The sequence below is a fragment of the Triturus cristatus genome, chromosome 1_1, assembly GCF_964204655.1.
Source record: "Triturus cristatus chromosome 1_1, aTriCri1.1, whole genome shotgun sequence".
NCBI lineage: Eukaryota > Metazoa > Chordata > Amphibia > Caudata > Salamandridae > Triturus > Triturus cristatus.
In genome coordinates this window covers 17,594,962-17,619,892 of record NC_140579.1, presented here as the reverse complement: position 1 = coordinate 17,619,892, position 24,931 = coordinate 17,594,962, and the positions used below count along the sequence as shown (strand labels likewise).

The 24,931-nt window shown below is 48.2% G+C and overlaps 2 long non-coding RNA genes across 2 annotated transcripts in view; one reads left to right on the top strand and one right to left on the bottom strand.

Annotated features, from left to right (window-relative positions):
* The first annotated feature begins 2,915 nt into the window (after positions 1–2,915).
* The window catches only part of LOC146869152 (uncharacterized), a 44,768-nt gene continuing 22,752 nt past the window's right edge, over positions 2,916–24,931 (top strand). The window contains exons 1-3 of the long non-coding RNA XR_014976756.1: positions 2,916–3,068; positions 10,305–10,406; positions 12,189–12,499. This is a non-coding gene — a long non-coding RNA (uncharacterized LOC146869152). The remainder of the gene's footprint in view (positions 3,069–10,304; positions 10,407–12,188; positions 12,500–24,931) is intronic.
* On the bottom strand, positions 12,448–18,233 carry LOC146869153 (uncharacterized). The gene is made up of 4 exons (XR_014976789.1): positions 18,089–18,233; positions 13,727–13,845; positions 13,573–13,623; positions 12,448–12,563 (listed from the first exon to the last, which is right to left on the bottom strand). It is a non-coding gene; the product is annotated as an uncharacterized LOC146869153 (long non-coding RNA).

Below are 24,931 nucleotides of genomic sequence, written 5' to 3'. Positions count from 1 at the left end.
TAATACTACAGGAGGTGGGTGGCTTGTTATGTCCTGTGCAAGCTTGGCTAGATTTTTTGTCAGTAGGCGGGGCAAGTTCAAAGTTTGTATTTAGGCATCGGAATGGGTCACAGCTAACTGCTTTTCAATTGTTGTCTGTTTTACGAAAGGCTTTGTCAAGATTGGGCAAAGATCCAACCAGTTTTGGTACCCATTCTTTTCGTATTGGGGCAGCATCGGAAGCAGTTCGCTGGGGTTTTGCTATTAATGATGTCAAAAAATTGGGACGCTGGTCATCCGATTGCTGCCTTCGCTACATTAGACAGTTAGATCAGGACAGTTAATGTCGCGGAATATTAATTGTCTTTTCATTTTAGGTTGGGCTGCCATCTTGGAAAAACGTCAGCCAAGAGTCTGGATGGTCGGTCATTCCTTCATCAAATGGGCAGCTAAACAAGCCGAAAAACGGCACTTTGGAAAAAATTTAGGTTTTTCTTCAGAGGAAGTGCTGCTCTGCTGGTGGGGAAAAAGTGGCATGAGATGGGGGCAGTTTTTACCTTTGATGAGCGAGTTATCTGCAAACAGCAAACCTGATGTGATAATTTTGCACCTGGGGGAAAACGATTTGGTACAGTTGTCAGGTTTGTGTCTCTTAATGGAAATGAAAACTGACTTGGAACTCTTTTCGAACACTTGGCCTCATGCACAGCTGGTTTTGACTGCTTTAATGCCTCGCAGGGTTTGGAGAGGGGCGGACAGATTTACTGCCATGGAACGAGCGAGGAAAAAAGTCAACCGCGGCATGCAGCGTTTCTGTATCCTTAATAATATTCATTGGCTTGTGCATAGTGAGATAACCAAAGATGACTATCAATTTTTCAGGCATGATGGGGTACACTTATCTTTCATTGGCAATGAGATTTATATTCTGAATATACGAGAAATGATTTTGAAGATTTTGAACGCAAAAACATGGTGTTGAGTTATGCTGTTGAAGCGGCAGCATCCGTTTATTCAGTTTATGCAATACTTAACTGTTTTTAGAAGGAAAATTTTTCTAGTTCCAATATAATCAATTATCGTCTCCATTTTTCCTTCCACCTCCCCCCCCCCCCCCGCCCCTCCCCCCTCTCCTTTTCTTCCCCTCCCTCCCATAGGATTATTTCATGAATCCGCTGTATTTATTGCAGTTTTTCTGGGTGCTTACGCCGCCCAGCCTTAGTGGATGGTGGTAGTTTTTTCTGGTTAAGAAAATTTTGCTATTGTTTTTCCACTGTTTGGCGACAGTATGTATGTGTATATGCATATATATATATATATATATATATATATATATATATATGAATATATATATATGTGTATATTTAATTATATATATATGTTTTTATGTTTCTTGCACATGGTGCTTGTTGATTTTCTCGTAATAAATGTTTTTCCCAGTTGTAGCGGCTGGGGGCTCAGGTATATTTTGGATCGTTTTTGAATACATTTGCCATTTCAAATGTTGTCAAGTGAGATTTTTTGAGCGGGAGGGGGGGGACAGGAAAAACACCTGTGGAAGGGTTTTTCCTGGTGGCAGAGTGGAGGAGATCAAGACAGGCAGGAAAGTTTGGGGGCGTTAGGGATAGCTTCGGACAGAGGAAAGCAAGGGAGAGAAATTGGAGGCAAGAGTTAGGCAGGAGATGGAGTTAGGGGTTTCTGGGAGGAGGATTAGGCCGAGCAAGGTGGGGTGGTAGTTGTACGGGGATATTGCTTAGGGGCGGGGGGTGTTAGTTCGGATTATGTTTGATTAGGACCTGTTTCTTTGCCTACCTGTCCAATAAAGCGGCCTTTTACCCCACTTTGAGTCTTGGTCATGATTATTGCCCGATGAGGGCTCCTGGGGGCGCCACTCGCAGAGTGTGCACCCCCGGGCAGCTTCGGGCACATGGTATGGCCGAGGCAGGTAGGCAACGCTGATTGGTCGGCGCTTCGGTAGCGCGAGTCTAACATTCCAGAGCTTTCTGTGTAGGCGCCTGGAGTGTATGACAGGAAGGTCGACGAATTTTGTCCCACCCTCCCCACCCAAAGAGAGAAAGGGGAAAGGGAGAGAGAAAGGGGAAGGAGGAAAGAAAAAAAGAAAAAAAAAAAAAAGCAAGCGCCATGAGTAACGCTTCGTCTGGGAGGTTGTCGCTTGGACAGGTGGCAGAGTGGAGGAGATCAAGACAGGCAGGAAAGTTTGGGGGCGTTAGGGATAGCTTCGGACAGAGGAAAGCAAGGGAGAGAAATTGGAGGCAAGAGTTAGGCAGGAGATGGAGTTAGGGGTTTCTGGGAGGAGGATTAGGCCGAGCAAGGTGGGGTGGTAGTTGTACGGGGATATTGCTTAGGGGCGGGGGGTGTTAGTTCGGATTATGTTTGATTAGGACCTGTTTCTTTGCCTACCTGTCCAATAAAGCGGCCTTTTACCCCACTTTGAGTCTTGGTCATGATTATTGCCCGACGCGTGTTGGAGGTTATTTGTTTGACCGCCTCATGCACCCTCCGCCATGGTGTTTCCGTAGGAGGCTCCTCCATTGCCTCGTCCCATTTCCTGTGTAGTGGGACAGGAGCTGAGGGGACATCCTCACGCAACGCTCCTTAGATGTGTGTGAGACTGTAACCGGGACCCCCAGGAAACAAAACAACCATCACCCAAGACTGAAAGGGGCCACGTGGACACCTACCACTGAACGTCTTGAACTGTCTTCCCTCTCTCAGACAGGTCCGCAAAATGTGACAGGAACCGAGTGGATGACGGAAGAGGACGCGGGGAGCAGTGTCTCCTTTAACTGGCATCGTTCCCTCGGAGAAAACGCCCCCTCGGATGGTGACGAGGAAGCGGAGCCAATCCTGGAACTAGGCGTCACCAGAAAAAGGGGAGGCGACCAGAGAGAGCCGGGAAACCCGGAAGAGACGGAGAGAGAAGTGAGCGTGAACAGAAGGTGACGAGAAGCAGAAGAGTTCGACCAGCGGCCCGAACCGGCAGACTGCATCAGGCGGACGGAGAGCCAGGAGGCCAACAGTCCGGCGCTTCGCCCAGCCACACCTCTGGAGAGGTGTGGCTCTCACAGGTACGAAGCCGCGTAGCGGGTTGGGAGGCCGGCTTGGGGTGCGAAAGCGAAGCGCTAGCCCCGTACTCTCGCCTACCCTTGCACCTCACGCCTAAGCACTCCTCTTGACAACTTGCTCACATCACGGACACTGTGGTGACCCCCCCCCCCCCCCCTTCACTCACTTCCTACCCTGGGACCCCGGAACCGGACCGCTGTACGTAATACTGACCCTTTCCTTTCGTTTGTTTACATGTGGGGAGGTCCCGTCAGACTCGGCCAAACAATGGAAGACTCTCCCAGACGAATGAGAGACACCCTGAGAAGACTCCAAGTCCAGAGACTTTAAGGATAAGAGGACCCTCCTCTACCGTTGCCTACCTGAACTAGGAGCCCGGTTACTAGGCTCGGACACTTTGAGTTACCTTTACCCGACAATCCTTCTGTTGAAAAACCAATAAAACATCACCAAAAGAAACGTAATCATACTCTTTCTTGGCACCTTACGATCCCCGCAGCCTAGCCCGGTGACAGAGACCAGCCTATTTCCCTCTGCCATTGTAGTTATCCGCAGCACCGATGAGGTCAGCGACTCTTGTGGGAAGGACGGCCACAGTTCCCTGGCCACCGCAGAAATCTTGGCGAACTGCCCCGCGCCCAGCCAGAAGGCAGTACCCGCTTCCTCTCTTGTCATAAACCGCTCCGCGATATATAAATACCCCATCAATAGGCAGCCGCCCTCCCTCCATTTATTAATGTTCATCAATTGCCCTTTCCGTTTGATGGGTACCACCGCCCCCAATGGGGTTTCCACAGCATATGGTGCTCTCCTAAGTACCTTCTGCACTACCGTGCCCCATATCGACGCTACATGATGTATAATATCTATAAGGAAGGGATCCCAACGCTTTTGAGCCCATCATAAAAAACTCCGGGAGGGAACTCTTTCTCTACGTGCCTGCCAGAAGTTTCTTCTCCCAATTGTCTTGCTCATCAAACCAATGTACCGCATGCTGCAGCTGTGCGGCCATGTAATAAGAGTTCAAACGGGGAACCTCCAGACCCTACGCCCCCCATCGCCTCTGTAGGGTGTTCAGCTTTAGCCATTTCCATTTGTCGCCCCATAGTAGCTCCACTATCAGACTGTCCAGCTGCAAAAAAAACCTCTGCGGGACCATATATAGTGAATTCCGTAGGGTGTACAGGCATCTCAGCTGGATGACCTTTTTGGTCAATGCCACCATCCCCATCAATGATAACCAGTGGGGGGGGGGGCAAGAAACGGGGGCCAGTAGAGGGCAAGAAACGGGGGCCAGTGGAGGACAAGAAACGGGGGCCAGTGGAGGGCAAGAAACGGGGGCCAGTGGTGGGTACCGTAGGAAGAGTGTTATTTGGTTTACTAATAAATTTGGCGCTGTTTCGTGAATCTTCACACAAACTTTCCCAAAAAAGTTCATCCACCCCAGCTCCTTCCTCAAAAGTTTTTGGGTGATCTGTTGGAGTAGGACGGGGTGGGAGGAAGACACAAAGCTTGATTGTTACCTAGAAAGTTGCTTTTTGTGATTTGGTGCGTTTTATGAGAAATGAAGATTCAAAATGCATGTATACATGGACAGTTGGGTTCGCAAGACTTCGCAGGAGTCTCGCATGTGCACAACTTTAAATAATAGAGCAATGCGATTGGTGTAGAAGGCCTCTTTCCCTGTCGGCTAGCTTGCTTCTGTGGAAGCGAAAAGCTTCTACAAGTCCTACAGGAGCTCACACTGATTGGCTGGCAGCAACATAAAGGCATATCAACAAAGAACAGGGGGGGGGCGAAATGGGCTTTGGGAGAGAGGTCCAGCTAAGTATTTCCTAAAGTATACAACCATGAAAAAGTAACAAAGCTGTTCCTAAAGTGAGTGAGACGGACCATGTAATGTTCAAAAAAGGTTTTTTGTTTGGATATTGGAACCCTCACACAACCATCAGGATGTCGTGAATCACGTACCCCTCAGTATGCAGTGCGTCCTCATCGGGCTGCTCCTGCGTCGAGTCGGCAGGTGCAATACCTGACGGGCTCTTGTTTAGGGAGCACTCTTATGGAGATCTTTTTATCCAATACAGCCGTTAGGTGAGGTGGGAGTGTGGGGCTCTTTAGTGATGTAGATGAAGAAAAGTAGTTGCTAATTAAAATAGGGAGGGAGTGCTATCTCAATCAATTTATTATGAAGCCTCCTCGCCTAATTAAAAACTGTGAGGTTAAGTGTTGGTAACTTAGGTTAATGTTCTAGGTTATATACACTGCCTCATCGGGGTCAACATGTTTCTCGCTCTAAATGAGGAATACTCCAGCGATTCTTCAGGACCAAGTATATTCCATCTACATTTAAATTCAGACTGTATATCCTAATTGTCAGTAAGCATTCTCATATGTAGCTGGTATTTTACCTGCAACTCGGTCTACCCTATTAACTCCATAGGATAGTCCACTGCAGTTCCTGGTAGGCTACGCAAGGAGTTCCTCGCGTTAGACACGCCGAGTCCGTGTCTCCAGCAGACCTACCCCGCTCTACCAGGACCTGAGGGGTACGTGATTCACAACATCCTGATGGTTGTGTGAGGGTTCCAATATCCAAACAAAAAACCTTTTTTGAACATTACATGGTCCGTCTCACTCACTTTAGGAACAGCTTTGTTACTTTTCAGAGCAACATAAAGGCAACATTGCAGCCGCCATTTCAGGACATACTGACTGTGCCCATGCCCTGAAATTTGACATTTAAAAAAAGGCTTGATTGGGCAGGTAGGGGTACCCTGACCCCATGAATCTCCTGTGCGAGCCCCCCCCTTTCCTCTACATTTTATTTTTCTTTAGTTGAAACATATTTCAAAAGGACATCAGAACTGTCTGTAAACAGAATATGCAATTGAAGGAGTGAAAAGGAGACAAAAGAAGTGCATCCAGGGTATAGAGTGGAATGTAGGGTTCAGCTGGGTCCTATAGGTTCTAAGAGGGAGCTGAGACGACGCAGTTAGGAGGCTGAGGCATTTGTTACTTTGAACCTAAATAAATACAATGGATTGTGGAGCGAAGAGGCTATCTACTTAATGTGCAATACAGGCCTGGTCCAGAGCCGCTGCGGGAAAAGCACGGATGACGGAGTGAGTACTAAACTGTGAAGAGGGAGAGATTCGTGGTCGCTACATTTTACAATCGGAGCCTCATGGGGCGGCAGTGTGTGAGTGGAATTTATAGCACTGAGGCAATCCTCTCCAATGCCCACAACTCCAAGGAACTCTTCTCCACCACACAGGAATTTGCCAAACCCAACAGCGAAACAGACGCCACACCCTCCCGAGACCTCTGCAGCAGACTCCGCTCCTTCTTTCACCTCAAGATCAAGACACTTTACGGCAACTTCGAAAAACAAGGCCTCTGTACCGCCTCAACTCTCAACCCCGGCGACGCCACCCACCAGACCCTACTTACTTGGACCCCGCTCTCACAACAGAAGACACACTAAAGGCCGGGAAGAGCATCCACTTCGGACCACCCTCAGACCCCTGTCCACCCATCTTCCACAGAGCCGCCATAGCCATCGCACCAGAGCTACTTTGAACGATCAACTGCTCCCTTGAGACCGCCACATTCCCCGACGACTGGAAGCACGCCGAACTCAACCCCCTCCTGAAGAAATCCTCTGTAGACCCGACGGACCTCAAGAGGAGGGCTGGGTACAGATAGATACAACTGCTGTGAGATGGGGAGGTGGGGGGGCAGAGTGCGGTGCAGAAGGAGGGATGGTCAAGATAGAAACAAGTGCCCTAGGGGGTGGTACAGAAGAGTTGGGGGACACAGAACAGTGCAGCAGGAGGGAGGGGTACAGATAGATACAAGTGCTGTGGGGCGGCAGAGGTGTGGGGTAGAGGATATGGGGGCACAGTGTGTGGTTTAGAAGGAGGGCTGGGCACAGATAGATACATGTGCTGCAGGGGATATAGGACAGGGGAGGGAGCGGGCACAGAGTGCGGTGCAGGAGGAGGGCTGGTTAGGGATAGATACCAGTGCTGTGGGGTGGAGAGGTGTGGGGCAGAGGAGGTGTGGGCAGAGAGTACGGTGCAGGAGGAGAGCTGAGTACAGATAGATACAAGTGCTGCGGGCATTGGTACAAAAGAGGTGGGGGCACAAAGTGTGGTGCAGGAGGAGGGCTGGGTACAGATAGATACAAGTGTTGTGCAGAAGTGGGGGGCAGAGAGTGCGGTGCAGGAGGAGGGATGGTTAGAGACAGATACAAGTGCTGTGGGGCAGGGGAGGTGGGGTACAGGTGAGGACAGGGCACAGAGTGCAGTGCAGGAGAACTGGGTACATATAGATACAAGTGCTGTGGGGCAAGAGAGGTGGGAGACAGGTGAGGACAGGCCACAGATTGCAGTGCAGGAGAACTGGGTACATATAGATACAAGTGCTGTGGGGCAGGGGAGGTGGGGACAGGGGAGGACAGGGCACAGAGTGCAGTGCAGGAGGAACACTGGGTCCATATAGATACAAGTGCTGTGGGGCAGGGGAGGTGGAGACAGGGTTGGACAGGCCACAGATTGCAGTGCAGGAGGAACACTGGGTCCATATAGATACAAGTGCTGTGGGGCAAGGGAGGTGGGGTCCACAGAGTGCAGTGCTGGAGGAGGGCTAGGGTCAGAGTCTGGGTCTCTGACAGTCACTCCGGGCTCACACATAGGGTCCCCAGAAACGCATCCTGGGTCTCCCACTGACCACCCTAAGATCCCTCTAGAGTCCGGGAATCTCATCCGTGGGTTGTTGGCTGCGTCTGCAGGAGTCCGAACTAGCATAGGAGTGTGATATCCGGGGGGGGGGTCAGGACAGTGTCAGTGCAGCTTCAGTGCTGGGGGTGACTGCCACCCAGGGTTCCTTACCCTGCCCCGGGGCTCCCCCCGCAGGAGTGCATGGGCTCCCTCTCACAGGTACTCTCTTCCAACAGGGGCTCCCTCCCCTCTCCCCGCCCACACGGCTCGCTTCCCACAAGGGCTCCCTCCCACAGGGGCTCCCTTACATAGCGCTGCTTCCCACAGGGGCTTCGCTTCCCTCCCACAGGGCTCACTTATAGGGCTCCCTCCCACAGGGTCTCCCTTCCCACAGGGACTGCCTCCCCTCCCACAGGGGCTCCCTTACATAGGGCTGCTTCCCACAGGGGCTTCGCTTCTCTCTCACAGGGCTCACTTATAGGGCTCCCTCCCACAGGGGTTGCCTCCCCTCCCACAGGAGCTCCCTTACATAGGGCTTCGCTTCCCTCCCACTGGGGCTACGCTGCCCTCCCACAGGGGCTTTGCTTCCTTCCCACAGGGGCTCGCTTCCATAGGGCTCCCTCCCCTCCCACAGACGCTCCCTCCCCTCCCACAAGGCTCCCTTCCATGGGCTCCCACCCCTCCCACAGGCTTGGCTTCCATAGAGCTCCCTTCCACAGGGGCTCCCTTCCCACGTGGGCTTCCTTCCAAAGGACTGCTTCCCACATGGGCTCCCTTCCCTCCCACATGGGCTCCCTTCCCTCCCACAGGGGCTCCCTCCCCTCCCACAGTGCTCACTCACCTCCCACAGGGCTCCCTTCCCTCCCACATGGGCTCCCTTCCCTCCCACATGGGCTCCCTTCCCTCCCTCATGGGCTCCCTTCCCTCCCTCATGGGCTCCCTTCCCTCCCTCATGGGCTCCCTTCCCTCCCTCATGGGCTCCCTTCCCTCCCTCATGGGCTCCCTTCCCTCCCTCATGGGCTCCCTTCCCTCCCTCATGGGCTCCCTTCCCTCCCTCATGGGCTCCCTTCCCTCCCTCATGGGCTCCCTTCCCTCCCTCATGGGCTCCCTTCCCTCCCTCATGGGCTCCCTTCCCTCCCTCATGGGCTCCCTTCCCTCCCTCATGGGCTCCCTTCCCTCCCTCAGGGGCTCCCTTCCATGGGGCTCCCTTCCCTCACACAGGGGCTCCCTTCCATGGGGCTCCCTTCCCTCACACAGGGGCTCCCTTCCATGGGGCTCCCTTCCCTCACACAGGGGCTCCCTTCCATGGGGCTCCCTTCCCTCCCACAGGGGCTCCCTTCCCTCCCACAGGGGCTCCCTTCCCTCCCACAGGGGCTCCCTTCCCTCCCACATACCACATGGGCTCCCTTCCCTCCCACAGGGGCTCCCTTCCCTCCCACATACCACATGGGCTCCCTTCCCTCCCACAGGGGCTCCCTCCCCTTCCACTGTCCTCCCTCCCCTCCCACATGGGCTCCCTTCCCTCCCCTCTCCCCTCCCACAGGGCTCGCTTTCCACAAGGGCTCCCTCCCACAGGGCTCGCTTTCCACAAGGGCTCCCTCCCACAGGGCTCGCTTTCCACAAGGGCTCCCTCCCACAGGGCTCGCTTTCCACAAGGGCTCCCTCCCACAGGGCTCGCTTTCCACAAGGGCTCCCTCCCACAGGGCTCGCTTTCCACAAGGGCTCCCTCCCACAGGGCTCGCTTTCCACAAGGGCTCCCTCCCACAGGGCTCGCTTTCCACAAGGGCTCCCTCCCACAGGGGCTCCCTTCCCACAGGGACTGCCTCCCTCCCACATGGGCTCCCTTCCCACAGGGACTGCCTCCCTCCCACATGGGCTCCCTTACATAGCGCTGCTTCCCACGGGGGCTTCGCTTCCCTCCCACAGGGCTCACTTATAGGGCTCCCTCCCACAGGGGCTGCCTCCCTCCCACATGGGCTTCCTTACATAGCGCTGCTTCCCACGGGGGCTTCACTTCCCTCCCGCAGGGCTCACTTATAGGGCTCCCTCCCACAGGGTCTCCCTTCCCACACTTTTTTTAACACCGTAAAAATGTTTTAGAGTAAAATGCAAAATATCAAGAGCTGGATGCTCATTGTGTGCATGTAGAAGTGGCCAATATAATGTTCAAGCTAACAGCGGTCACATGAATTTAACCTCCACACCGACACATTTTATTTTCTTCTCTACGCCTTAGACAGGCTGCAATGAGCTATCCAGTAAGACCGTTGCCAACTCACTTTACTTTATGCCGCAAATAGGTGACTCATCCTCGCATAATAGGCAGATTAATTTACCCTTCCCCATTTTCTTTATGCCACTAATAGAATTGACCCGAAGAGATTACACTGAGGGAGTCCACTCCTCCTTTTGGGTGAGTTATTTACCCGTTATTTACCCTTAAATACGTTGCCAATTGTATATGTTACATTGGAAATCTGGAACACAACTCATGATAGAATAATTCTTTTTTAGGCTGTCCACCTCAACTAGCCTTGAAGAAGACCCGCTTAGACATCCATTAATCAGGCTGTTATTAGGGTCGAAACGTCGGCGTATAACGTTGGCTCAGCTACAGTAAGTCTCATGGTTGTGAATAATGAGCACTTTCGCCATCTACCGGAGACATTGATTAATGTTGTTCTGACCATTTTTCATTTATAAATCCTCCTTGATTATTTGCAAATATTTTTCTCTGCACCTGTATATAATATGTTCACATCACCACAGTCACTAAGCTCTGCACTTCTATGTCACCAATTTCTATACACTTACCTCTTGACAGCCTTGTAAATGAATATTCAGATTGCCACATTTAGTAGGAAGTAAAATTGACATTCTACTAAGTGCATTCTTATTTGTGTTGTGTTCCTTTGACATCATATTTAAATGTCTGTACCAGTTGCAGCACATATCAAAAACATGAAATGCGTTTATGTACCTGTGAGTACTGGTCCGTTTAAAGCACTGCCACTGCCCTTTCCCTATGACCAGGCTCATCATGTCTCTTGCTGGTTCGTGCCTTTACATCCAAATGTCCTCTCCGATTGGCTCTCATCTTTACCCAGCCTCTATCCTTCTCTCGCTGGTTCTGCCTCTCTCACTCCCACCTCTGGCTTACTGGCTCCACAAGTCTCTTACATTTTGTCACTGATATATAATGATCCAAAGACACGTGTTAAGAAGAAATGCACCAGATTTTTGAAAGTACACATTTGTGTTAATGCCATTAGTAAGTCCATTAATGACTTCAGAACTCAGCAAATATCTGAAAAAGCCCAATCCTAACTTCACCTGTCACCTCATTTTACATTCCTGCCTCCCTTGTCCTTCTATGTTCATCTAATCTTTCTCCCAACCAAGTGCATGACCAGTTGTCATGGGAGCTAATTCCTGGAGCGTTACAACGTTCCCTGCTGTGCATTGCCCTATGGGCAGGGCCAAATTCACACCCATTGTCCCAGTCCCCTGGTCAGTCCCTGGTATCTTGTAAATGCAGCAATTAGTGTTTGCAGGGCACACAAAGGGAAGCAGCTCCTGTGCTGAACATAAAGATGAAAAGAAAATCAGCTTTGGTGAAGGTGGAGGATTGTTTTGGGCTGCTACTCACTTTAGTAGGGCCAGGGCAATACCCTAAATAGGACTGGATGACTGTCCGGCAGTCCCAGACCATTTCACTCATCTCTTGGAGAGGGGGGAGGGGTGGGGGTGAAATCACCTTCAGCCGAATAGTCTTTGCGTATCAGATCAACAGTGCAGGGTCTGTCTAGACCCTGTCCTGTTAATCACTGCGTGATGTGAGCCCTCTCAACCCCCTGCAGTCTGGGACATTCAGGTGGGCGCTGCTGGAATCTTTAGTAGTGACTCTGCAAAAGGCCAGTGAGGGGCTCTGTGACTTACAAGCTCCTCAGGAGCCCTGCCCTGGAGGAGATGCCCAACCTGAGCCTGCCGTGGCACTGATCAGAGTACCAGTACTCTCTCTGGCTAAAGAGAAGTGCCGGTACTGACGGGAAGAACATTTGGAAGTGCCGGTACTCAGTACTGGTGAGTACCGGCCCATTTAAAGCACTGTGTAGCAGTTTGAGTAGTTTGTTATATGTTCTTGTGTTACCCCCCTCCGCCCTCACCCCCACTCCCCAGGGGCAGGGCCCCCCTGCTTCAGAACCGGTTCTGCTTGGATGGAAAGTGCACCATCTCAGTCCTGTCCCCCTCGACTGACCCCGAACCGTACCCCACCCCTAATGTCACCCCCGTCCCCTACAGCGCTTTGAAGCTTGCACCTACCTTTCATACACTTTAGACGTACATCGACTGCTCTTCATGTAATAAACACGTACTTTGTTCTTCTTCCTTGTAAAGGCGCTGAACCCTGCCGTGTCCGCATCTCTGAGGGGTCCCCCTTATTCATCCCGACCATGAACCTGACGTCTGCCCTGGTGATGTGGGCTGGGACCCACACCCCCGACTGCAGAGGGGCCCCCATCATTACCGTATTACCGTGCTGCTGGGGGAGCCCTGGTCATTTAAACCTGCACTTGGTGACCGTGTCCGGAAGGGCCTGTATGGTGGCCGCATCGTCATCGATGACGCATTGAGGCAGGATGAAGGGTTTTATACCCTCTGCACCAGCTCCTCGCAGCCTCTACTGGTGATAGAGCTGGTGCTCACTGGTGAGTTCACGTCGGAGACTCAGGGTTGATTGAAACAAAGGTTCTCCCTATGTTACTTAAGGACCTAGAGGAGGGAGAGGACAAGAAAAATATAAAATAGCAAACCTCTAAACCGGCCTATATATTTAAATAACTGATCTTTTTAGATTCTGCATTGCCAAATTAACATGCCAAATATCATTTCATATTATGCTGTTATTTTCATAGACACACTATCAGTCCTTTATAGTTTTTAGACCAAAGATTTATTATTTCTTTTATCTATAAAATTTTGAATCACACATAATTAGAACAAACAACATTTTTTCTTTTTTGGATTCACTTATAATTTTGGTGCCGACATGTTACATAATTCATATGATAAAGTGACATCCTAGACATCATGAACATGAAAAACCACTTACTAATCATTCATGCTCCCATTCATTCAGAAAAATAAGTAAGCACTATAGGGAAGTTTGGGGAGGGAAAGCAAAGGACCCTTGAATTGGTCAGATTTTTTTCAGATTAACAAGATGGAAAATATCAATCTTCAATATCACTGTGTTGGAAACAAATTCGCGGTCAACGCGCGTTTCAGTGGGAGACCACCTTCTTCAAGACCAACTGCAATTTATTAAAAGATGAAATATATACAGAGTGTCAGGATGTCTGTAGAGAAGACAAAGGAAATGGCATTGGCAAGTTAAAAGAGAATGCATTTAATTTAAGAAGGAGATTACTTCCTTAATATATTTATAACTTCTTTGTATGCTGTTAGTTTCCTTGAGTGCTATCAGTACTCAAAAAGTATGTCAAATAAAGCTGTGTAAAACATGCAGTAGGAGGTGACACATAGTACAGAGTCCAGCTATTGTAAAACCCATTGGTGTTATTAGGGTAAAAGTTGAAAAAAGTGCCTATTTATTTAGGTTTGCTTGCCTCAACCTGTCACCACACATTTTGGCCTCCATCTGGCACTTTTTTCAACTTTTACCCTAATAACACCAATGGGTTTTACAATAGCTGGTGACAGGTTGAGGCTATTCTCTATAAAACTCTCATGATTAAAAGTAGTGGGAGAGACAAAATACCTGAAGCAAACAAATCTCCGTGTCAGTTTCTAAGATACCACTCGCAAAATGCTGTAAGAGAAAGAACAGACTTTTTAGAGAGTGAGCCGTGTCATGGTGTCCTGTGGGCAAGATTATGTGGCAGCAGGGCAAAATATCATAAGGGCTTAGTTACCTTGTCAGGGCGTGTAGTTGTTCATAAGGGCAAGAGCAAACAGATGTCTGGTTTTCTCTGTATTTCTAAAGTATTTTCTTTTTATTTATTATTGATGATGCTATCCAATCCAAAGATATCTGTAAAATATGAGAGCAAATTTGTCATAACGGTATAGGTGACCCTGATGTTATACAGAATATGTGTGTGCAAACTACGGTAATAGTAATTGATTATGCAAAGCAAAAGTTTCAGGCATGTTGTTAATGCCAAGTCGTTTAGAAAGACATATCGAGTGCCTTGTTTTAGGAATTAGGATTTGTAAGGTATGGCATGATATCTCTCCTTTCAGGGAAACGAATAATGAGGACCTTCTTGGTACGCTATCCTATAATAAAAGTTACTGAAACCGTGAATCGATCAAGAATCTATCATACTATAGACTTCCTATAGATGTGAAGGAACGTCTCAGATTAGTGATGCAGCTTGTATTACTGTTTAGTAAGACTGCATTCTTATTTGCATGTTAAACCCAGGTCAGTTTCCTGTAGATATCGGGGGCAACCTTTTTGTTGGGCCTGTATACATTAGGAAAAAAATGCTCAGTGGCCACAAAATCAAACAAGACACTGCTAAGACTCATGCGAGGATAAACAGCCGTTTTTAGGTCGAGGACTATCCGGTCTGCCGAAGGCAGAACCGGAAGTCGGAGATTTAATGTTTTCTAGAGTGGCTATTTAGCCCGCCTCTCTTTTTGCTTCTCCTCCATTGGCTGGCTTCCTAAACGGAGGCCAGCCATTGGAGGAGAGAGCCGTCCCTCCAAATAGGCTCCGTCTTTTTCAGATTCGGGGGCGTGTTCCGTGCTGTTCTTTCCACTTTTTAGCCACGCCCTTTTTCGAACAGCAGGAACACGCCCCCGAATCTGAAAAAGTTTGGAAGCTCCCATCCGCCATTTTTTATCTATCGTCTGGCCGTGAGGATCCATCCGTCCAGCGACGTGTTGTTGTGCTGGTGGCGGCGCTACCACGGAGTACAGCCCTTAGTTCTTGTTCTCTTTTGATGTGACGAAGCCCGTATTACTAATGTCTGGCTATTTTGAACAGCTGCAGACTCGAAAATGTCATTTCCTTTCAGAGCAGCTGGGCGAGTCAAATGGGAAGTATTGCGATGTATTACGGCTGTGCGTTGCTTGGTTGCGTTTGTCACAGGAACAGACACGCAGTTTGCGCCATTAGTGAGAAACACTGCAAAGGGTCCTTCTCACACACCGCACTAGGGCGTGAGCATGCACCTCCTGCACAGGAGTCGCACACTTTTTGGAAGTTCTCGGTGCTTGCACGCAGCTGCATCTTTACAGGATGGTTATAAATGGAATGTGAGAAAGATGTGATCACTATCTAGATTGCAGGTGAGGTGCGCAGTGCAATCTACTGTGGACCATGACAAGGAGTCGCAGTGGGCGTACGTATATCAGCGCTGCCAAGTGCCAGCATCACCGCATTAAAAATATTCATCACACATTTTATTACAAGATTGGGCTGCATAAATGTGCATCCTGGATTGTCATGTGACGTGCGCCATCCTAAGTTCTGTATCGTGATGGGAGTGCAAGTGTTCAGTGTCTAGATTGCCCCTCTTGCTGCTCTGCTCTCCCTGCCTCCGGGCCGACCTCGCCGCACCTCAGGAGCTAGAAGAGAGTCAGCAGGAGGAGGCGTGGCCGTTGCATTTTGAGCCGTCTAGCCTCGGCACTCTTGCCTCTGCCTCAGACCATGCACATTTACGAGTGGTGCTTCAGCTCTCCCAGCCGCCTTTCAAGTTGTGATGGCAGGCAGTAACTGGACTGGACCCTCATCAGTGCACGGACCAGAATGTGGTGCCATCACTTGGTCACGGACACATGTCCACCCCATTGTGTTCCCTCCAGCTGGCCTGGTCTCATAGACGTGACACTCCCTACTAGTTGCTTCCCGTCGGACCCTGGCACAGGAGAGCCCTGGGTCTCTTCGCATTTCCTGCGACACTGTAGGCTGAATTAACCGGGGGTACGAGCTCGGCATAATGGCCTGTGCTGTGACACTGGGAGAGGTAGTGGTGTTCGAGTTAGGGACAGTTCTGCATCGATATCTCTGCGCAGGTGAAAGGCGGAGCTGCTGAAGCCTGCACTGCTAGCTGCCACTTCTGCTTCCACGGGTGCAGGAGCTGGTGTGGGCAGTGCCCGCAGACCTGCAAACAGTCCATTCGCATCCTGCTCTGGGGCGTACCTCTGCACGTTGACTGCTCTCACTGTCCTCAACAGTGTATGTGCAAGATTCACATGCCTTGCGATGCACATTTCACCCGTCCCCTTTCACATTGTGCTCGGGCCACAGTCTTCAGCTTGACCGTTGTGTGTCCTGCTTCAGGCTGCCTTCCGCAGGTAGGTAGTGAGTGACTAGCAGTTGACTGTGTATGCAGAGCTTTGCTTGGGGAACGAAAATTACACAGGGAAAGTGCACATGCTCGCACGGCCACTGTCACTCCTTTGTTCTTAAGGCAAACACAAGTGTTTCTGTCTACATTGGGAGTACATCTCTGGCAAACAGGTTGCAAATAACCAAAATTGGAAGTACAATTATTTTATGACTTCAGTATTGCTCTCACTGGTTTCTATTTATGCATTTTATCTTTAGACGTGTACACGTAATAAAAAATTGCAATTGCATTTTAAAATGTTGAGATTTTTCCCTTGTATAGAAATCCCTTTATTTTCATCTTCACCATCTTTGTCGGCATTTCCACCATGGATGCATATTTATTTTTGCCCTGGACAAGAGAGAATCTCAGACAGTACCTAGGTTGGAAAGGTTTCTTGCAGTTTTGTGGGTGTACATTGACTTTGCAAGGCATCACTGTCTCAGAAATGTCCATACCCTATCCCGAGAAAAGATTTGTGCACAGGTAATATTTCTTCGGATTAAATTATTTTGTGAATGTTAACGAACATTGTGGGAACACAAAACTAGAGCTAACATCCGTAACACACAAGCCATTTGCAAACGTTAATCCAACTTCAGTGTGCAAATGGCTTTGCGAAACAGACCCTTGATTTTTACCCATTTTTGTGCCAAACTGTCATACTCATTTCAGAAAATAGTCACAGAAACATTTACCTTTTAAATTGTGATAGGGAGAAATGGTCTTTCTTCTGTGTTATAAACAAAAGAATCGGGCATAGTGAAACTGTTACAAATAATTATGATGCATAGCCTAATCTCCCCACAGAGAATCTTTAAAGGACTGCTACCCTGCCAACTACCCCCCCCCCCCCCAAAAAAAAATACAGCTGTGGCCCACTGTGTGCATCTCCCTTTCTGCTTCTCCATTTTTTTATGTACCTTCCCCTCCACAGCTGTTAACTATCTTTTGAAGGTCAGCAGAAAGGGACACCCTGCCCAGTTTGCTTAGAAGAGGTGACTAGAATGGTAGCATCCTTGACTATTAGCTGTGAGTTACTGCTTTTTACTATGTCAGTACCCTTCCTTTTCTGGTGCATTGCTGCAATTTTAGGATCTTCGTAGAGTTTCTCATTGGTCAAAAGGTGCAATTTCAGATTTTTATATGGTTCCCTTGTCTTTATGGCTTGATTTTGCTCACAAGAAAGTGTCACTCGTAGTTGTTGAAATGTCGCTCATAATTACACTGAAATTACGAAAAGGTCACTCATAGCAATATGAAACCTTGGAAGCTATGGTGTAGCCCTAAGCTGCAGCCTATATATAAGCTCATTGTGCTCTCCTGTAAAGACAGCACTTTTACACTACATACCTGGCATAACTTAGTACACACATCATTTATAAAACCACAAAGTGTAATAATCATGCTATTGTCAAAATTACAGTACGTTTGACATAATAGTTAGAATAGAGCAATTCCTTTTGGTTATACTTATGCAGGGAGTGAATGAAGCTAGATCGGTATTAGCAGCAGGTTTTTATTTTTTAAGTTAGACAAAATGAAGTCATTTAAAAAATATTTTAAGATGATAGCACTTTAATACTAAAAGTATGTTGGCCGTTTCATTTTGTTTTTAAGGAACGGGGCAGGTGGAAGAAAAAGCCGCAAAAACGGAGTCAAAACACAACTGAAATAAGGAATTGACAGCGCAGCCGATAGAACCTATCCCTTGGTTTGTCTGTGTTGATCAGCTTTGCTAAGGGAAGGGGCTGTGCTCGAGAAAATACTATGGGAATACGTTTTGGCCTCTTTTGAACACTTTCCCTCATTTGTGGGCTCAGCGCGAGACAGTATTAACTGCAAGCCGTGGTGCAGGCAGGTCTGGGACACGAGCGCCCCCTGCTTCCCTCCAGTGCATGTGTGGGGGAAGAGACAGCAGGGTAGTCGTACCTCTGGGATCCAGCCGGGGACCTGCTGCACCCCGCAGAAGGCAGAGCGGGAGGAGGGTCCAGACCCCGCCAGGACTGTGCGTGGGGTGTTTGTTGCCCGTGGATTAACTTTGGTGCATGTCCTGTGGTGATCCGCAAGGTGGGCACTCGTCTGACACCCGGCACAGTTTCGCCCTACTTTGATGTGTCACTGTGCCGCCCGGGGTGAGCGGACTGCGGTGATTTGCCCTGCCTTTGAAGCTGCACCGTGCCAGGCGCCTGGGGTCTCAGACAGGAGGACCCCCAATGTGGGAGAAACCACTCTGCCCCTTCAGTACCGCGGGCATGCAGGTAGGGTAAGAGCTGTTAAGGGATGGGGGGGGGGCGCTTGTTTGTATCTTTGTAATCCCATCACCCCCCCCCTCTGGGAAGAAACACGGAGAAACTAATCGCACCTATCCCCTTTCCCGTGTTGTGTTTTCTCTCGTATTGAGTACGGGCGATAAGGTCACAATGGTTCCCAAACAATCCCGGCCCGCAGGCTCTCGATCCCTCCTGTCAAACATTTCTTTGAAGCTGTCTGACTCTTCCCTAACTCTCTCCCTCCCGGTTCCTGGAAAGCTGCTGGACCACCTCTCCTCTGCCTGCCTGCCTGTGTGTGTGCATGAGGTCTTTCGCGGTTTCCCCCTGGCTTTTATCCACTGTATGCCAGTTTGCAACGTTTTCGTTTTATTCTAAGAAGGGATTTTGTTTTAAAAGTCGAATAAAACCAATTGTCATCGTTTTTTGCTCAGGGGGTGTTAGAGTGGTGCAGCTGTGGCGCTCTTTGTTAAAGGCAGTGGTGAAGTTAAGGTGCACGTTACTACCGCACCACGTTCATGCTGTCTCCCTTACATGTGCAGAAAAGTTTTAACGAGATTCTTTAAGGACGAAGCACACGATTAAACGTGTGTTACAAGGCTGGCGATTTTCACCTCCATCTTAAACTTCTCCGTGAAATCAACAGGTGGATAAACTGCAAGAAACATCTATAATGTTTTTGTTTTGGCGTGTTGGGTACGTAGACACAAACGTATTGTTAGTGGGGCTGCGAGATGAATATAAAATGAGCTATTGTGTGCAGTAGCCAGCAAGACCAATAGCAGAAAGTGTCTTATTTTTAGTGTCATTGTGTCGGACAGGTGTGAAAATGTGATACTTGCCAGACAGCCGGGTAAACGGCAGGAAAGGTTAATTGACCATTGTATGTAGCGTTGCAAACTGTGTAATAGGTAGCCAGCCAGCTATCAGAAAGTGTTCTATTGATCACACTGCCTATCAAATAGCACTCTGCTGAACGACAAGGATTTAAATCAGGTGAGCGGTGGACATGCCTCACTTGCCTTACTACAAGTACCAGAAGGCCCTACGTCTGCGCGAATTAAACTGGTAGTCCGGTCGCTCCATGTTGACTGTACACAAGCACTACAGTATTAGGCTATGCATTTAAAAACGGTGTATGACTTGGTTTGTAGAATCCGTTGATTTCATGATTAAAAATCAGGGCCCGAAACATTGTCATTCTGACACTGAGTAATATGGCAACTCTGTGTGTGTGGGAGGCTCTGTGTGTGTGTGGACGGCTCTGTGTGTGTGGCTTATTTGGTAGGTGGCTCTGTGTGTAGGTGGCTTTGTGGGTGGCTCTATTTGTGTGTGGGTTGCTCTGTGTGGGTGGCTCTGTGTGTGGGTGCAAATGCAAAAGGTCTCGCATTTGAGAGTGATTAAGCTATTGGCATTGTAAATAACCATGCCGTTTCTTTAAATGTTTTAAAAACAAAAACATAAACAAAAATAATGTCATGAGCAATGCCAATAGCTCTAACTTTACCAATGCCGAGACCATTGCATTGTAAATGCTTGTTTATTTAGTTTTGTTTGTGGGTTCTACTTAGTAAATGAGACCAGTAAGTCATATCGACTAAAAGCTAACTGTGGGAGGGCAGGCTTGATAAACAGGCGAGGAGGCTGGATGTATTTGCCGAAAGAAAGGGTTTTATTTTGTTTCTGAGACAAGAGAGTTCTGGAGCTTGTTGTGTCTTCTGGTTTCCCTCCTGCGAGTACTTCCGCCGAGTTCGTTGGGTCTGTAGAGCTTGAGCTTGACGTGCCAGGTGTTTCTTCGGCAGTGCAGCGTCCTTCGTCCCGGAGGCTCATAGGAGGGAAAAGAGGGAGCCGTCAGTTATGTATTTACTGGTTTGTAGGGTTTAAGAAGTACCGTCACCACACCAGGAGGGTTTATTCGGGGTCTATCAGTTGTAGGGTCGTGAAGGAATAGGGTAGTGAAGGGAGTAGGGTAATTACAAAAAGGAGTCGAAAACCTTCCTGTTAACTATTTATTCGTTCATGTGTTTATCGTGCATTAGGCAAGAACAAGGTTCGCGGGATGAGGAGTCAGCGAGGTTCGGGGTGTAAAGACGTATAGCTAGGTCCGACTTTAACGAGGCAGGCATAGGGCGATTAATACATATAAGACCAAGCCCAACCTTCCTCGGTCTCTCCCGCCTCCCCCTCAATGCGTTCCCTCCCGTTTCACGAGAGCCCGTTAAAACCCTCCGTTCTTAAACCCCTGTGACGCTTTCACTCACCGGCCCCGCCGCAACTCTCCAGAGTTGCGGCCGCTCCCCAGCATCCTCCGGAGGGCACCACCAATCTTCGCACCACCGGTCCTCCGGCTCCGCGTCTTCTCGGTCTTCCTCCCGACTGTCCTCGTTCGAGTCCGCTCTTCCCGCTGTTCTTACTCCGCCTTCGTCTTCTTCGTGCTGTTCGTTCCGCGTCCCTTCCTCTCTCTCTCGCCTTTGGTCTGTGACGTCGATGTCCCTTCTCCTTCACCTTTCATTGGGTGTTGGTTTGCAGTTCCGGGGTTAACCCCGCCCTCTTCCGGGTCCTCGCTTCCTGTCTGTGGACAAACAGGAGAGGAATATGGGTATCGTAGTTCAGGGTGGTCCATAATTCTCTTACGGGGGATTTTGTGTGGTAAGTGTTGACCAGAGCCCTTCCATGGTGTCAGATTCGTGAGATCGTCCCGCAATCCCTCACACTAACTATAGCGCGAGATAGGCTGATAGTTTGAACTAAAACCAAGCGAAGAAATCCCTGTTTTGACATAGAAGTTCATACCTGTTCAAGTAGAAGCCTTGCCGAGAAACAGCAGCAGAAACAGCCGAAGAATTGGAATGCGGATAAGGCGGACTTTAACATAATCGTTTTCTCGTGAGATTACGGATCAGCGTGTTCTAATTTAAGTACATCCTCATGCGTTTGAGCGGCATCTTTGAAAGGAGCTTAGTCGATATAATTCCAATCCTGGCCAGAGTGGAGGTGTATCTCAGATCCACTCTGGGTGATTATATGTGCGAGCCCGCGTGAAATGTAGTTTTGTTTTTTAGAAAGGTGGTTACACGATAGTATCCGAAATCATACAGTCTACATGATATTGAATCTAAAACGACGCCATGTTGGAATGGTGTAGAATGGCCTGATCTATACCGTATTAGATCTAAAGGGGCACCATATGGGAATGGTATGGAAGTCTTCCAACAGAATTGTCAATTTAATTTGTAGTATTGACATATACTAGGTATTCTATCGATTAGATGAAAAATGCTCATATTGAAGTCAGAAAACAGGAGCATTGGTCATAGCTCCCAAGGAAATTTAGAATAGAAGCCATGAATTCAGTAGGGAGCATTAAGCGACTCGCCTGTATTTTGTTATCAATGAAGGTACTTGTCTATTGTTCCAGATGGTAACTATGGACTATTGGATAACCCTATGATTCTGACTGACTACCAATTGGTGTTATCCTACGGTTCTGTTGTCTTTACGTAGTTCTCTATACGCATCTTTGGGACAGAGCACAGTGGATAAGGCTTGGAAATATGAAGGGTATATATGCTTATAACAATAATACATTCTGAATGGGCCTTTGATACAGAGATCTGTCTTCAATGGTCAGTAGAGCAAAGAAAGTTGTGTATATACTACATTTCTACAAAGAAACTCAAGAATCAGCTAGTTCTATGTATCACCCTATGTGTATTATTTACCTCCTAGCCGGTGGCAAGGTCAGTAATATAAAATATGGGGTCCAGTCCAAATAGATGTAGTTATGTGATAACTTGGATTATCTCCTCGTTGAAGCCCCTGCGGACTGTGTCGCAGTAAACGATCCAAAAAGTCTCTCTGTTTTAGACTCAGGGTTGTGCATGGGAGAGTCTAGGTATGTCCGGGCCACTTACACACAGGGCATGTTCGTGTATGTCAGCTTCACTTACACACAGGGCATATACAGGTATGTCAGGGTCACTTACATACAGGGTATGTACTAGTATGTCCGCTTCACTTACACACAGGGCATGTACTGGTATGTCAGCTTCACTTACACACAGGGCATGTTCATGTATGTCAGCTTCACTTACACACAGGGCATCTTCATGTATGTCAGCTTCACTTACACACAGGGCATGTTCATGTATGTCAGCTTCACTTACACACAGGGCATATACAGGTATGTCAGGGTCACTTACACACAGGGCATGTTCAGGTATGTCAGCTTCACTTACACACAGGGCATGTTCATGTATGTCAGCTTCACTTACACACAGGGCATATACAGGCATGTCAGGGTCACTTACACACAGGGCATGTACTGGTATGTCAGCTTCACTTACACACAGGGCATGTACTGGTATGCCAGGGTCACATATCCACTCAGCACATCCCATATATCTCAGATTTGTGATAGCAGGAAAGAATTATCAATTCAAAGTGCTCTCATTTGGAGTCACCGCTGCACCCATCGCGCTCTGCAGTGGTGGAACACACAAAACCTATCAAAAGGGCGGCCCTTTGTCACCACTGTGTCACAGATCATGCTAACAACGGACGCTTCCCTCACAGTGTGGGGTGCTCGCTTACAACAATTGAGGAACTCTGGGACAGCATACACCAGAATCTCCACATCAACTACCTGGAGCTTCAAGCTGTTCACATAGTGGTAAAAGCATTTCAACCTCACCTTGTAGGCAAATCCGTCTGAGTTCAGACGGACAATCAGACAGCCATGTACTATGTACAAAAATGGGGGGAGGGGAGTAGGGGAGAGCACACTCTTTATAGCTATCCTACCTCTCGTGAGACCATTTGGCGTTGGGCAATACATCACAAAATACAACTGCTAGCAGAACACCTTCCAGGGACAGACAACGACTTCGCCGACCTCCTCAGCGGATGCGCAACAAGTCCACAAGTGGGAACTCCACCCTCAAGTCCTCCTCCCATACTTCCACAGGTGGAGCTTTCCAAAAATAGATCTCTTTGGGACAGTAGAGAACACAACATTCCTCACCCTCTAACCAAAGACCAGGCCTACACCTCTATATGCCTACACCTAGTGGCTGCCTGTCTTCAAAATCAATCAATCAATCAAACAACACTTATGTTTATTCAAAGTACCAGTAATTAAAGCTTTCATGGAAGGCCTTAAAAGAGTAATACCACCTAAAGTTCCACCCGCACTGGCATGGAACCTAAAGTTATCTTCTTTATGGGTCCACCCATTGAATCTTTACATAACTGTTCCCTCCAGTTTCTCTCTTGGAAGTTTACGTTTTTGATTGCCTCACCTCACTAACACCTGTAAGTGAGATTCAGGCATTTACACTAGAAGAACCATTCTTACAATTTCATAAAGATAGTGGTTCTTCGTACCAATCCAAAGTTCCTTCCAAAAGTAGTCTCGGCTTTTATATTAACCAATCCGTTGAGCTACCTGTTTTGTTCCCTCAACCTCATTTGGTAGCAGAAAGAGCTCTCCGGATATTAGATGTCAAAAAAGCATTAATGTATTATACTGACAGAACAAAGGATTTTCGCAAAACAACTTTTTGTTGAATATGCTACACCTCATGAAGCGAAACCTATTTCAAAATCTGACATTTGTACATGGATCGTTAAATGTTTCCAAACTTTCTACATTAAAGCCAAAAGAACTTTGTTTATACCTCCTAGAGCCCATTCTACTCATAAAATAAGAGCATCTTTGGCCATTTTAGGTTACATTCCTATAGCTGACATCTATAAAGTAATTACATGGGTTTCTTCACACACATTTATCAAACTTTATTTTGTGGATGTGTTAGCATGCCAACAAGTTAATGTGGGACAATTCTGATCCCCAAGGATCGTGGAAACCATGTACTACCTTTCGCTCAGTCACTCGTGCTCACTTATTCGGTCTCAGAGTTACACAGATGAAACAGTCGGACGTGTTACAATAAGTATTTATTGCTCAATTATTCTTCTAGTGTATAATATATGTGCTGCGACAACCGTTAAACAGTAGCAAAGATATATGATCAGCAGTACAGTGAATATGCAAGGATAGTACAGTTCTACACTTTTGTAATGGTCATGAACACATACATGGATATAAAATGCATGATAAAAGAAAGCGTGTGTACTCCTACGATGCCTATCTAGATGTACCTAGCATGTGAGTAGGTGTGAAGCCAAGAATCCCTCTGTTTAGTCTAACCCCATTACCTGAAGCAAGAGAGTGTGGGACCCTGTCCTGGTCTCGAGTTGGACACCCCGAGAGGGATGTATCAGACCACTGTCAGCTGGAGCATCTGCATGCAGAAGCCTCAGCGTCTCTGGTCAGTGTGTCGGCCTGGAAGTCTCCGTTCCCTCTACCAACCCTAGCAAGGTGTGCTGTATTTATACCGAAAGTATCTAGGGTTTCTTTGTCCCTGGTTTCTTGTATCAGCCATTGTTGGATTTGAGGATGACGTATGGGATAAACCTTTTACGTAGATACTATGCAGGTGGA